Here is a 14,148-nt window from a genome sequence, read left to right as displayed (position 1 = left end):
TCTTAGGAAGAGGTTTTTGGTTAGTGTGTTAAGGGCTCTTAACAGTCTATAGGAAAGTTAATCATTTAATTAAAGGGTTAGTTCACACAAAAATGAAAATTCTGTCATTTATTACTCACCCTCATGTCATTCCAAACCCGTAAGACCTTCGTTCATCTTCGGAACACAAATTAAGATATTTTTGATAAAATCTGATGGCTCAGTGAGGCCTCCATCGCCAGCAATAACACTCCCTTTTTCAATGCCCAGAAAGCTACTAAAAACATATTTAAAACCGTTCATGTGACTACAGTGGTTTAACCTTAATATTATAAAGCAACAAGAATACTTTTTGTGCACCAAAAATAACAAAATAACAACTTTATTCAACAATATGATGGGCGAATTCAAAACACTGCTTCATGAATCTTTTGTTTCGAATCAGTGGTTCGGAGCGTGTATCAAACTGCCAAAGTCACGTGAACTATTGAAGTTTCAAAACATTTATGACGTAACGAAGCCTTGTTTACTGAAATCATGTGATTTTGGCGCTCTGAACCACTGATTCGAAACAAAAGATTCGTAAAGCTTTAAAGCTTCATGAAGCAGTGTTTTGAAATCGCCCATCACTAGATATTGTTGAATAAAGTCGTTATTTTGTTTTTTTTGGTGCAAAAAAAGTATTCTCGTCGCTTCATAACATTAAGGTTGAACCACTGTAGTCACATGAACCGTTTTAAATATGTCTTTAGTAGCTTTCATTTTAATTTTTGGGTGAACTAACCCTTTAATGGCTGCAAAGGCAAACATCACTGTTATTACTGTTACTGAATCTTACTGACTGATTTTACACAACTTACAGTTAGCAAAAACAGGGTATTTTATCAGTACACCTGGAAATTTACCAGGCAGCAGAGTTTTGTTTGAAGAATTTACTAAGTTAACTTAGGGCAAAAATCTAACTGGGATTTTTCTGATAAAAAATTGTGATTGCGATTTAAAATGTAATTTAAAAAAAGCTTCAGGTTTGCTGTTCTTGTTTGTAGGGCTGCAAAATTTGGCCAAAAGAAAGTGATTATATCTCAGTATGAATATATAATAATAATAATAATAATAACAAAATAAAAATATTAAACAATATGAGAAGGGAGTTTATTATTGTAATATTTCAAGGTAAAAATAAAATAATAATACTTTACAGTACTAAGGTAACATTACAATACTTTATATCAATAAAATTTATGGCTGTCTTAATTTCTTCATTTTCAAACATTAAACCATCCAACTCTTATTTTGGTGGAAAACAGAAGTTGTGATAGTCTTTTCTCTGTTGTGACGTATATAGTGAAGCAACTTCTGGAATGAGAAAGAAAATATAGGGCGGGACTTGATTTCATCCTTTAGGAATTTATTAGATAGTAGGAATTTGGGTGTTGCTTACTAAATGAAGGCAGATCTGAATGCCAGTTTGCAGTCAGTTGTGGCGAATATTTAGTCCCACCCTCCGCCGAGACACGCGTCATGAAGAGAACAGACATCATTTATCAAAAACAAGTGCCGACCAATTGCAACTGACGCAGACAGGAGTAACACACTGATCTGACAAATCCTGACAAACATCTCCATTGCCGTTGGCCAGCATCGGTGCAGTGTGAATTAGCCATTAAAGTTTCTCTTTTGTTGACAACAGCAGGTTTATAAGTGCTTCTCGTTACAATTATGGGAAGATGGTTGAAACATGTTGCACCAAATGCACGTTATAAGCGACCCAAACTCAGAGCAGATGCAGAGATGTGTTTGCGTCGAGCAGCATGTACTGCGAACCGAGTTGCTCTGAGACACTAAAAACATCAGATAATAACTGTGTTATTATTTATGTTTTTTTTTTTCCATGCCCATCAATTATTGTGGTACAATCTATTTTAGAAGCCGCCCCTGAACAGTATGTAAAAAAAGAACTGCTTGTTTGATCTCTTCTTATCTAAGTAGGCAGTTCTTGACCAGAAAAAAAAAAAAAAAAAAATCAATGTAGGCCAGGCCTTTTGAAATTTAGTCAAAATAAGTGACTATTTAACAACACCATGCCTAACAACAACCACTCACAACTCCTCAGAAACCACCTACCAACACCATAACAACTAGATGTATGGCCTAGTAAACCTCTCCAAACACATGAGATTTAGCTTAGCAACTACTGGGAAAGCGGTCAATAAAAATTTTGTTTAAAGCTGTTCACTAGGACATTGAGATTTTTGTAATTTTCAAAAAGTGCAAATAAACTTCATTTGACTGAAAATGTAAACATCTAGTCATCTTTTTAAGTGAATTTTAAATTAAAGACTTTTCTAACAATACTGCTGTTCTCGACCCAGGTGGTTTCACTCCTGTTTACACTCACACAACAATTACAATTCACATCAACAGGGAAGTGACTCCTTCAATGCTCACAATTCATTTTTAGCTCATGAATTCCTAACATCAATATGAACGAAAGCTAAATGCTTGCAATATTCCCATCATCAAAATTTAATTTTGTCTTCAAACAACAAAAAGCCAAAGCGTAAAAGAACAAACCCTAGCTGACAAACCAACAATGACCCAAACTGATGAAAACACATGACTCTATATTTCTCTGCAATACGCCATCTTAGATTTACAAGCATTTAGGCTTTGTAGGTGATGGATCCTTGCCAGTTGGTTTACAATATTCAACAAACCATGCATCTGACAATTCAAACAACTGCTTATAGTGAACCAAAAAAGCAGTCATGCATCAAATTTAGAATAACAAAGATAAAACTGCTTTATTGAGCCATTGACATGACAGTAAATCAAATGTAACCAGGAAATAATAAGGAAGAAATCATTGTAAACACTGTTTTTAAAACTTCTAAATTGTGGCAACAAACTGAATTGAAAAAAACAAAAAAACAAGTTTAAACACGCCATTGACCAGTTAATCAGATATTCCTTCCTTAAACTCACACCACTGGTTGAGTTAAATTGCCAAACCACAGTTCCATTTGCTACCACTAGTGCGCACTTCACCATTAAATTCCACATGAAATGGAAATTTACCATTTTCTTACTATGAATGATTGATCTATGCATAAGTTGAATATTAAAAAAAAAATAATAATAATAACTATCTTGCAGACTATCTTAAAAACGACAAAACAATCAGTTTGTCCACATAAACCCCACCTTTCTTATAATCGAGTGCAAGCTCACATTCAGTTCTGCCTCCATCCAATCAACAATCGATGAATTGTCCCAGTCAAACACTTTCACTCGAATGTCCGTCAGAACACAAAAGAGAGGGTGTGTCGCTACTTCCATTACATTGCAACTTTTAAACAAAACTGGCTTGACCGTTAACATTTAAACCAGCATTAAACAGAAGTTGTGATAGCCTTTTTCCCTGACGTATATGAAAACAGCTTCTTGCACAAGAAAAAAACGTAGGGTGGGACTTGGTTTTGTCCATTGGGAATTGATTGGATCATTAGATCGTTGTCGTTTGCTATGGTTGAGATCTCATGTGAGTGGCAGGTTGTCCCGCCCTCACACCAATAAATATGGAAGTTATTTTGGTTACAGATTAGGAGGGGACATGCATTAAAAAAAATAATGATGTGCACAGATAAATCATTTATAGGGGTGTGACGAGCTCTCGTGCCACGAGATCTCGCAAGATTAAAATGTGACGAGATTTCTCATTGAGGCGAAAAGATAGCCTATTGCCATGATGGTGCATGAGGGTGAAATTAGAATAGAAGGATATAATATGCCTCCACTACATTTATATTACGCATCCACTGTCATTTTGCTTATATATATATATATATATATATATATATACACACACACACACACAGAATCTCACAGAATTGAGTACACCCCTCACATTTTTGTAAATATTTTATTATCTTTTCATGTGACAACACCGAAGAAATTACACTTTGCTACAATGTAAAGTAGTGAGTGTACAGCTTGTATAACAGTGTAAATTTGCTGTCCCCTCAAAATAACTCAACACACAGCCATTAATGTCTAAACTGCTGGTCACAAAAGTCAGTACACCCCTAAGTGAAAATGTCCAAATTGGGCCCAATTAGCCATTTTCTCTCCCCAGTGTCATTTGACTCGTTAGTGTTACAAGGTCTCAGGTGTGAATGGGGAGCAGGTGTGTTAATTTTGGTATTATCTCTCTCTCACTCTCTCATACTGGTCACTGGAAGTTCAACATGGCACCTCATGGCAAAGAACTCTCTGAGAATCTGAAAAAAAGAATTGTTGCTCTACATAAAGTTGGTGTAGGCTATAAGAAGATTGCCAAGACCCCAAAACTGAGCTGCAGCACGGTGGCCAAGACCATACAGCGGTTTAACAGAATAGGTTCCACTCAGAACAGGCCTCGCCATGGTCGACCAAAGAAGTTGAGTGCACATGCTCAGCGTCATATCCAGAGGTTGTGTTTGGGAAATAGACATATGAGTGCTGCCAGCATTGCTGCAGAGGTTGAAGGGGTGGGGGGTCAGCCTATCAGTGCTCAGACCATACGCCGCACACTGCATGGCTGTCATCCCAGAAGGAAGCCTCTTCTAAAGATGATGCACAAGAAAGCCCGCAAACAGTTTGCTGAAGACAAGCAGGCTAAGGACATGGATTACTGGAACCATGTCCTGTGGTCTGATGAGACCAAGATCAACTTATTTGGTTCAGATGGTGTCAAGTGTGTGTGGCGGCAACCAGGCGAGGAGTACAAAGACAAGCGTGTCTTGCCTACAGTCAAGCATGGTGGTGGGAGTGTCATGGTCTGGGGCTGCATGAGTGCTGCTGGCACTGGGGAGCTACAGTTCATTGAGGGAACCATGAATGAGCAAAGCATGATCCCCTCCCTTCAGAGACTGGGCCGCAGGGCAGTATTCCAACATGATAATGACCCCAAACACACCTCCAAGACCTTGTTAAAGAAGCTGAGGGTAAAGGTGATGGACTGGCCAAGCATGTCTCCAGACCTAATCCCTATTGAGCATCTGTGGGACATCCTCAAACGGAAGATAGAGGAGCGCAAGGTCTCTAACATCCACCAGCTCCGTGATGTCGTCATGGAGGAGTGGAAGAGGACTCCAGTGGCAACCTGTGAAGCTCTGGTGAACTCCATCCCCAAGAGGGTTAAGGCAGTGCTGGAAAATAATGGTGGCCACACAAAATATTGACACTTTGGGCCCAATTTGGACATTTTCACTTAGGGGTGTAATGGCCGTGTGTTGAGTTATTTTGAGGAGACAGCAAATTTACACTGTTATACAAGCTGTACACTCACTACTTTACATTGTAGCAGTGTCATTTCTTCAGTGTTGTCACATGAAAAGATATAATAAAATATTTACAAAAATGTGAGGGGTACACTTCTGTGAGATACTGTATATTATAAAAACCATTTAATTCAGTTGGATAACGTTCACTTCAATTCCATCCAGCTCATCCAACATGAGTAGCAGAACCGTACGTAGTGCAACAGGAATGAGAGTTCACTGACCTTTTACAGTGCTTGAGTATTGTTGTCTTTTATTGCATATGATAATTCATACTCAGAAAGTAGAACTGGATTGACATTCATTACAAGATGATTAGTTAAACCATTTCAAATGCACCTGCAGACTATTTTTCTAGTCATGTATTTCGTCATTGAGGATTTCTTAAAAATTCTATGAGCTAACGTCACACCCTTAATCATTTATAATACTGCAATATTCCATAAAAAATAAGAATTGTGATTTCATGGTGACTTTAATCGTAACATGCTTCTGATCTTACACACAACTCAGTCTTTTGAAGCAGAGTCCAATGCAAAACACAGAGAATGAGTGTGTAGAGCGAGCAGATGGAGGCATGCATACATGCGGGTTTGGGTGGAGTGGGTGGATGTTGAGAGCTCTGGGCATCCAAAAGGACTCGTCACTCCAACCCACTCTCCCACAATGCAGTCACATGTCCCTCTGGACACAAGGCTGGCACCCAGCACCGGGTCCTAGCATCCCACTGAGACTGCTAAACTGAACCGATATCAACTCCAGTTTCATCCCTTAAAGCACAATGATGAAATGTAGGATAATTGTGGAAAAACTAAAATACCAGGGAATTCCAGCCTGCCTTGGACCACCCAATAATATTACCATGAGTGGAAATTTTATTTTTCTGAACAGATCGGAAATTAAATGCATCAACTGCCAGGGAATGGGAAGCGGTACGGAAAACAAGCCTCCTGCGTTACTGTCACATGTCCTCAAATCACAAAAGCTGAATTGAACAGAAACTATCATTTCCATCGCTCTCTGACTGACGTAAGTTGATCGGATATGGGCACTAGACATTTGAAGATCTCTAAATGGAAAGTTAATTTTTCTTGAGGGTTTGGTATCTATGTGGGCTGAACTAAATGTAATTTGGTTGGCAGGAGAGACAATCTCAGAGAGTCTTATGAAATGGCGGCATGCAAGAGAACAAGAGCTCAGATGGCCTCTTGACCCAAAATCATTCTCAAAAGGAAAGCAAACATTAGAGAACTGCCGGTTAAAGACCTCACAAGCATAATGTGCATAAATATAACACAATTAACAATGTTAACAAGTGGCCAAAGTACACAAAACAAATGTGTCTATAAATAAACAGAAGGCACAAAGAGAAAAAAAGTTTCAAGGTAAGTTTAGGAACAAAGATTAAAAACATTATGAAGATAAAGACGGAAAAGAGAAGAAAAACATGAGATATGTAATGTTATTATTGCCATTGGTTGCCCCATTCAACAGCCACGATCAAACAGGAAGTGGTACAGTTTGAGGCTTTGCCTTGGCACTTGTCAGCCTCCATATCTCAGCTCCTCTTTAACTTTAAAAGCCATTTACACAAATTGAGGAAGTAAGATGCACCACATTGCTTAATTTAAAAGGTCTTCATCTATTTTCAGACATTTTGGCAACACTACATTTTAAGGTTCAATTTGTTAACATTAGTTAAAGGATTAGTTCACTTCAGAATTAAAATGACCTGATCATTTACTCAACCCCATGTCATCCAAGATGTTTATGTCTTTCTTTCTTCAGTCAAAAAGAAATTTAGGTTTTTGAGGAAAACATTCCAGGATTTTTCTCCATTTAGTGGACTTCAACGGTCACCAACAGGTTGAAGGTCCAAATTGCAGTTTAAATGCAGCTTCAAAGGGCTCTACGCGATCCCAGCCGAGGAATAATAAGGGTCTTATCTAGCAAACGATCAATCATTTTCTTAAAAAAAAAAAAAAAGATATACTTTTTAACCACAAATGCTCGTCTTGCACTAGCTCTGCGATGCACCACGCATTACATAATCACATTGGAAAGGTCACATAGGCGAAAGTACCGCAGTAGGGCGAAAAACCCTCATTTTCTCCTCCAACTTCAAAATCGTCCGACATCGTTGTTTTACCATTTTTTTGTAAAGGCCGTTTGATTTGGTCTTTGCACGTTCGCTTTGTAAACACTTGCTCAGACCCTTATTCCTCGTCTGAGATTGTGTAGAGCTCTTTGAAGCTGCAATTTGGACCTTCAACCCGTTGGTAGCCATTAAAGTCCACTATATGAAGAAAAATCCTGGAATGTTTTCCTCAAAAACCACAATTTCTTTTCAACTGAAGAAAGAAAGACATAAACATCTTGGATGACATGGGGGTGAGTAAATTATCAGGAAATTTGAATTCTGAAGTGAACTGAATCGAGTGTTTGAATAGAGCTGACAATTTCAGAACAGCATTGTGTCAGTGACTGCGTATTTTATAATGCCTTCCAAGTACAACAAGATATCTTTGCAGATCAAATAGGTTCATCAAGATCTGTTGTTGTGCACTTTGACAATTGCTGGGTGGCCAGAAGTTTGTATTTTTAAGGAACTTATGTTTCATGTTTGGACAAGAGAAATCAAACCACAACATCTCACTACATAAACAACTGTTGAAAAGTTTGGGGTCGGTAAGATTTTTGAAAGAAGTCTCTCGTTAAGGCTGCATGTACTTAATCAGAAATACAGTACTCTGAAACATTATTACAACTTAAAACAACTATTTTATATTTTAATATATTTTAAAATGTAATTTATTCCTGTGATGGCAAAGCTGAATTTTCAGTACATGATCCTTGAGAAATCATTCTAATATGCTGATTTGCTGTTCAAGAAATATTTCTTATTATTATCAATGTTGAAACGGTTGTGCTTAATATTTTTCTGGAAACTTTGATACATTTTTTTCAGGATTCTTTGATGAATAGAAAGTTCAAAAGAACAGCATTTTTTAAATCTTTTATAACATTATAAATGTATTTACTGTCACTTTTGATCAGTTTCTTGAATCTTTGCTGAACAAAGGAATCAATTTCTTAACTTTATTACTTTAGACAAATTTTGCAGCTTGTAAAAGTAATCCTTACTACCCAATATAAATTAAACACCAAACACATTATATCCCAAGAGTGTCACTCTTATTTCACATTTATTTTTGACAATTTGGACAACAGTTTGTAGATTATTCTTTACATGTGAACATTTAACCAATGTGATGCTCCTTGGACGTCAGAAAGTGTGACCCTGCCCTCAAGACCAACTGACCAGAACAACAAGGCTTTAAAAGCACACTGGCCACTCCGTATGGATGGGTTTGGTTTGCTCCTGCTATACTACAATGATTGCTTGTATGCCCAGGCTCCGTAACCAAAACCACAGAGTTCATCGTCCATAACACTTTTCCCAGTATTATAAAGACTTACTGACAAAAGCAAAACATTAACTATGATTTTGCGGGCATTAAACAATAATGCAACAAGAAAACTTTGATCAGCATTGTGCACAGGACTACCTAATGAGATCGTTTCTTTGATAAGTTCTTCATAATGAGTAACAGTAAACATTCATCTCAAATGAATCTGATCAAAAATTCCACATGTGAAGTGCTCTTAATGCAATTTCCATCTTTAATAAACAAATTTTTGACTTTCATTTAAGCCAAATTAGAAGAATGCTGAATGATTTAAAATTTGTGTATTTTATTTCTACCATTCTAGACCAGCTCTCAAATTTTGGAAGACCATTTTTGGCAGACCAAAAACTGCAGACCACCTAATGCCCCAAATCTATGAAGAATTCAACAATTTTAAGTAGTACACAAATTATACTAATTATCTCTCTTTAATCTCCATCCTTTCTGTTATGAATAAATAATTTTGCCAGTCTGTTGTTCTGTTTGAATGTAATTTAAATGAACTAGACTGCTACTTTTAGCTAATGAACCCAAATGAGCCAACTGTTAGTGAGCCACTATAGCTAAGAACTGGATAACTGTCAGTTCTTTTATTGAAGTGAGATAACAAACGCTTTAACATAACAATAATGTTAACACAATCAGTTAAAGGCATTATTTACTTGTTCCAAAACTGTATTACTTTCTTTCTTCTGTGGAATATAAAAGGCAATATTTTGAAGAATGTTGGTAACCAAACAGTTTTGGTCACTACTGACTCCCATATACGGACAAAAAGAACAACCACCACAATTTCTCATGTTTCACAGAAGAAAGAAATTCATACAGGTTTGGAACAACATGAGGGCGTTTCATTTTTTGGGGTCAACCATCTCTTTAAGCCATTGTTATGAGTTGATCAAATCAATGTTGGTGCTTTTTGTGTCTTTTTTTTTGTCAACCAATCAACTCGAAAACCACTCGGAATCCTTGAAAACCACAATTCTAGACTAACATCAGCAAACAGTGTCAAATGATACAAGACTTCAAGAGGGCACAGTGGCAAACCAAACCACTTAAAGGTCTTTATATGAATTATGAACTCAGTGACCTGCACTGACTCATCTGCTCTCCACACGGCCTTTCCTTCCTAAATTACAGTTTATATACTAAACATAAAAACACACACCTCATTTATTTCTTATTAATATTCTTGACCTTACACTTTGAGTGGCATACCTTTAGTACATAAAACAAACCCAGAGATTGGTTCGGTCTTATAAGCAATTCAGCCAAAGCGACACACTTGCAGATGTGATACAGTAGGGTGCAAGGTTGTGATATTTGCACATGCTGTCAAAAGCAGTATCAGCCAAACCTGTTAAGTCAGATGGGCATGACTTTGCTGGGGCGACATTGCAGCTGACTTGTCCCTGAATGCCCTCATAGACACCAACTTCATGACCAGTTCAATTACTAACTGAACTTGTTTGAACTACATAAAGGTTCTTACAATGGGGATATACAAACAATTCAAATAAACCAGTCACAGAAAAAGTCACAGGAAGAAGGCATCGCTTAAAAAAGCATCCGATAGTTTCACACACAACACAATAGTTAGGCTAGACTAAAATTGTAGTACCTTGGTATTAACCACTAGCATAAAAAATGCATTTCTTACACAGTCCAAAGAAGATCTGATATTAATTTCCCATGACAGTAAAAACTGTAGCATGCTTTTTTTGTGAAATCAATGGTTACTATTTTAGTAAGGGGAATAATGTACCGACAAATAACTGTTTTTACCAAAGAACAACATCACCAAAGAAAAACAACCTCAATCTTAAAGTGAAGGACTGGTGTTGATCAACATTGTGTAGGTGAAAAACAACCTGTTTTCTAGGATTCCTTTTATTGGGATCATGTGGCCATTGCGTTTATTTACAGAGTGTTATTCCTAACTCACGTGTACACACAAGCTTTTTAGATAAGAAATGCTGGGGTGATAAACTAACACACCTTATTCAGAGCTAACCTAAAAACAAAGGTTCAATTAACGGTGCCAGGTGGGACATATCTCTTATATTAAAATCCAGATGCAATGTGCTGTTTTTAACATTGCATTTTTGTCCATGTTCATGATATATAAGCACTGATATACACTGGCACTTTTGGAGTGTATATTTATTATATTTATTTATTTGATTTATTATATTAGGAAGTAGAACACCAAACCTCCTGAACTCAAAGTGAAAATGTTGCCAGTGGTCAATAAATCATATTTTGTCTTTGAATGCTGAGCCATGGATGTATCCACTGATCTACAAAATTCCACAACCAACAGTGGGAAATATGGGAATGAAGTTAGCAAATTGTTCAGCAAAAAAAAAAAAAAAAAAATCTAAAATACTCAGTGATGAGAAGAATTATTTTACATCTGAAAAAATAGCAACTAAATTGAGAAATGCATTTCTCGACATTTGCAATGTCCATAACATTACGCATAACCCCGTCATCAGTATGCTCTAAAAATGCTGGGTTAAAAACAACCCAAGTTGGGTTGAAAATGGACAAACCCAGCAATTGGGTTGTTTTAACCCAGTGGTTGGGTTAAATGTTTGACCAACATGCTGGGTAGTTTTATTTAACCCAACTATTGTTTAAAAATTACTATATGACTGGCTTAAAATTAACCTAAAATAGGTAAAAAATCAGGTGCATAATTGCTAGAGGCAACAATAATAATCAAAAGGTGAACATTTATTAATTAGCAATTTAATAAATGTTCATTGTTTAATTATTAATCATTAAACTTATTAATAAATGTTTATTTATTAAACATATTAATAAATGTTAATTTCCAACATATTTTGTGTTCCTTTTAAGAGATACAGTGATTTTTAAACAATAGTTGAGTTAAATAAAACTACCCAGCAAACATTTAACCCAATCTCTGGGTTTGTCCATTTTCAACCCAACTTGGGTTGATTACCCAGCATTTTTTTTTTTTTTTTTTTTTTTTTTGAATGTATGTAATATCTAATTTTAATTGCAATGAGCAAATATTCTGCTACGAACCCGGATTAATACATCCCTTTTTAATTAATTATCATAACATCAGTTTTTATTTAGCGTTACAATTGTATAAATACATTTTTGTGCATTACCTAATTAATATTCAAGAACTAGCCTAAGACTTCCCCGACGTCACAATCAACGTGTATGGACATTACAAGTGAGGAAGTGGAAAACGCCTAATTCAATTTAAAAATCATTAATTACTTCATTAGTGGCAGTTGTGTGGGGAAATATGTGAAACAGACAAAACCTAGACAGCTGTCAACCAAGACAACATTTTAGGCATTTAGGCACGCGCCGTTATAGGACACAGCAAGGCGTTTTTATGTTACAACAATTAGGCTATACCAACAATCATATTCGCTTATAGACATGTGATACACCAAATATAAAATTAAACGCGGGTAATCAGTTCCAATACAGTCCATAAGAGATAGCCTACATCTACATCAACGCCGAATATCCCTAATTCACCTTCATACAGAAACCGAAACACCTCTTAGTTGCTGTCAGTGGATATATAGACTAGATTTTACTCTTTTATTCTCGTAAAACTCAAAGCCCTAACTGAAACATACAGGCAGAATGTAGACTACCAAGACCTGTTTAAATAAAAGCAATTAATTACCGGTACTATCTTCTTTTTTTGTCGCTTCACTCCCCGGTCGCGTGATAATTAAACAGTCGAACGATGTGCAAATGCTGCAATAAAAAATACCGAAATCTCCGAGATATTAACTAATCCTGTGTGCGGCTGGTTACTCCAGACTGTGGTTAGTAAAAGGACGGTGTATAGCCTATCTATTCAGCCAAGCTCGCTACAGGTTGCTCTGCTAGAGCCGCGATAAAATGGTCAGGTTAAATTGGATTTAATTCCCATCCTCCGAGTCGCAATCCCAGCGAAAGCGTCCGGTTGCATGGTAAAATAAACAGCACACGATTACAGTCAGATATTCATACAACCGCTCGCTCAAAGCGATTTATTTTATTGATTTGCTCATTTATGTACAGATTAAAATATGACCTGAAGAAGCGCGAGTTTACAGTCTGACAAACGCGTGTCATCAGTATAAGCAGGGGTTATGCGTGCATAACTGATAAATATAGTAACAAAGTTTAAAATGCCAAGCCACAAAGATATAGCGTCTGCAGGGACTAAATCAAGCGATGCATAAGAGATGTCCGGGCTTTAAATCGGTTGCGAACATTTGGCAGCGCAACATCGTACACTCCCCTTGTCTCACTAGGGTAGAACAAATGTGGGTCACCGGGCCTTCGGATTCTTCTCAGGCAAGCATTAAAAAACACACCACCGTATTTTCACCGCAAGTACGCTTGTAACAAATCCGACACAAATGCGACACTTGAGTTCCGCTGCTCTTTCTCAAAATAATGCTATCTTTAAAACCCGCTTGTTCCCTTACCTCGGTTATTTGCCGTCCAGGCGGGGGATTTTCTTGCGCCTTGTTTTGGTTGAGACGGCAGTGTAGGATTGAACTAGAGTTAGAAAAACAGCAGGGCCTACCCTAGGCTTCCCATGCGCATGCGCAGTATGACTAGAGCAGAATCCCACACAATCTGGCAACACACCGCAAGACCTGGCTGCTAGTTTGCATACGAGCATCTATGAGAGTTTTGTTTTAATTACTTGTCATTGTTTAGAATACAATTCATAAACAAGAAACAGAACGGTTATTCAACGGCAAGGAAATTAAATATATAGGTATATATAGCAGATAATGAGTGCCCAAAACGAATCATTTAGCCATAGGCTGCAGATAAACAAAGGAGAAATTCTATAACCATAATGAAATTAAGAAAAATACATAGGCATACATTTTTTAAAAAAAAAAAATACATAGCATACATATTAAATATATAATAATAAATAAATAATAAAAATAGGAGCAGCTGGGAACATACAGGACACCAAAAATTCATAAACAATAAACAGAAAGGTTAATCAGCGCCAAAAGAATTAAATGATAAAATATACAGTAGATAATAGAGAGTGCCTAAAACGACTAATGCTATTTATTACAGAAAAAGAAAAGAATAAAACTGTGCAACATTTTAGAAATTAATAAAAATGAATCATTTGAGAGAAACTGAATCATTAAAAAAGTTAATAACAGAAATGGCACAACTAGGAAAACCGAAAAACATATAGCCTGACACTGATATTTGACAATGCATTTCAGGTTTTGGCAACCTTTTTTTATAGAATAGCCTCACACAGCTTTAATGTGAATCTAAACATCAACATTTCAACATTTGACAAAATCAAACCATACATAAAAATAGGCTATTGCTAAAGTTTT

At 36.6% G+C, this 14,148-nt stretch overlaps 1 protein-coding gene across 5 annotated transcripts in view; it reads right to left on the bottom strand.

Moving 5' to 3' along the window:
• clocka (clock circadian regulator a) overlaps positions 1 to 13,698 on the bottom strand; it is a 78,434-nt gene extending 64,736 nt beyond the window's left edge. The window contains exon 1 of one of the 5 annotated variants that reach the window (XM_051874118.1): positions 13,252 to 13,698. The gene's annotated coding sequence lies outside the window, so the exon portion shown is untranslated. Of the gene's footprint in view, positions 1 to 12,455; positions 12,635 to 13,251 lie in introns of those variants that run through there. The other 4 variants (XM_051874119.1, XM_051874115.1, XM_051874117.1 and 1 more) reach the window with 4 other exon arrangements.
• Between the last annotated feature and the right edge of the window lie 450 nt (positions 13,699 to 14,148).

The sequence above is a fragment of the Ctenopharyngodon idella genome, chromosome 20 (assembly GCF_019924925.1).
Source record: "Ctenopharyngodon idella isolate HZGC_01 chromosome 20, HZGC01, whole genome shotgun sequence".
NCBI classification, from domain to species: Eukaryota; Metazoa; Chordata; class Actinopteri; order Cypriniformes; family Xenocyprididae; genus Ctenopharyngodon; species Ctenopharyngodon idella.
This window is presented reverse-complemented; position numbering and strand designations above follow the sequence as displayed.